Genomic DNA, 1,319 nt, shown 5'->3' with positions numbered 1-1,319 from the left:
CATGTCCCACAATCCTCCCCGGCTCACACCTGTTCTCAACCTCAGTCATCACAGTCATCAGCACCGATGCTCACAATCACCTGCATTCGGATTCCCCGCACCTGCTGCAGCTAATCAAGCTCCCCTTTATCAGTGCTCACCTCACACAAGATCGACGTCCGGTCTACAGTTCACAACCTTGAACCTAGCCTGACTCTCTTACTAATTATCTGTGTCTTCTAGCCTGTGTCGTGACCGATAGCAGCACAGTAGTGGACCTTACTGAAGACAAAGATAAAGACTCATCTGCTTCATTGTCAGAAACTGAAGAGTAAGTAATCAATAGCATTATTGCAATAAAAATTATTCTTGCAGTTCCTTTTTTGTAAGCCACCTGGGCTCACAAACCAGAGTCACACATTTAAAGGATGTTTTTCCTCTGAAAATTTGCATAACATATTTCTATACAGACATGACCTGGAGACAATTGCAGAAGACTGTGACACATGTCCTCAGGCAACTTCACCACAAGCTGTGAGTTTAAATTGCTATGCACAATGTTATTATAGCCATTATTCATAATAGTTTAAAGAAACATGATTTGTTTCCTGCAAATACAGGTTCCATTGCAATAAATAATAATTTACATTGACTTTTAGTGACTATGTGGTGACTGTTTATTTATAGGCACAAGTTCAGCAGCCAAATGCAGCAGGACCAAGTACAGGGTGTTTGTATACACCATTGAGGTTTGTTGTTTCTGCTGTTTAAAGGTGTTGTATGTAATTTGACTGAACTAAAGCAAAAAAATAATAATAATTGTTTGCACATATTTAGGAAAGTTCACATACTTGTTTCTCCAAAAAACAATCCGGTCACACTTTATTATGAGGTGCATCCTTGATACGTTACATGTACTTACTATTGTAATAATTAATTATGCATAATTACATGCGAGTAACCCTAAACCAGGGCTAGTCAACTCCGGTCCTGCAGGACCAGTGATCTGCATAGTTTACTTCCAACCCTTATCCAGCACATCTGTTCATCATTTTTAAATAGTCCTGAATACTTTGCTTAACTTGGTCAGGTGTGTTTAAGTAGGATTGGAACTAAACTCTGCAGGACACCGGCCCTCCAGGAGCCAAGTTGAAGAGCCCTGCCCTAAACCAAATCCTAATCATAACCCTAACCATACAGTAAGTACATGTAGTTAATCAATATTTTTTTTCCCCCACTTTTTTTCTTACAGTGACATATTGCTGGATAGCGATTCTGAGGAAGATTTAGAGATGCTGTCATCTCCTGCTCGACCTTACAGTCCAGCTCATGTGAGTGAA

At 39.9% G+C, this 1,319-nt stretch overlaps 1 long non-coding RNA gene across 1 annotated transcript; it reads left to right on the top strand.

The window, feature by feature from the left end:
• The first annotated feature begins 274 nt into the window (after positions 1-274).
• Positions 275-730, top strand: LOC107574922 (uncharacterized). The gene is made up of 3 exons (XR_001607758.1): positions 275-310; positions 450-513; positions 667-730. It is a non-coding gene; the product is annotated as an uncharacterized lncRNA (long non-coding RNA).
• The last annotated feature ends 589 nt before the right edge of the window (positions 731-1,319 follow it).

This window comes from Sinocyclocheilus grahami, unplaced genomic scaffold, assembly GCF_001515645.1.
Source record: "Sinocyclocheilus grahami isolate Dianchi unplaced genomic scaffold, SAMN03320097.WGS_v1.1 scaffold2390.1, whole genome shotgun sequence".
NCBI classification, from domain to species: domain Eukaryota; kingdom Metazoa; phylum Chordata; class Actinopteri; order Cypriniformes; family Cyprinidae; genus Sinocyclocheilus; species Sinocyclocheilus grahami.
Note: the sequence above shows the minus strand (reverse complement) of the source record. Positions and strands in the feature narration are given on the sequence as shown.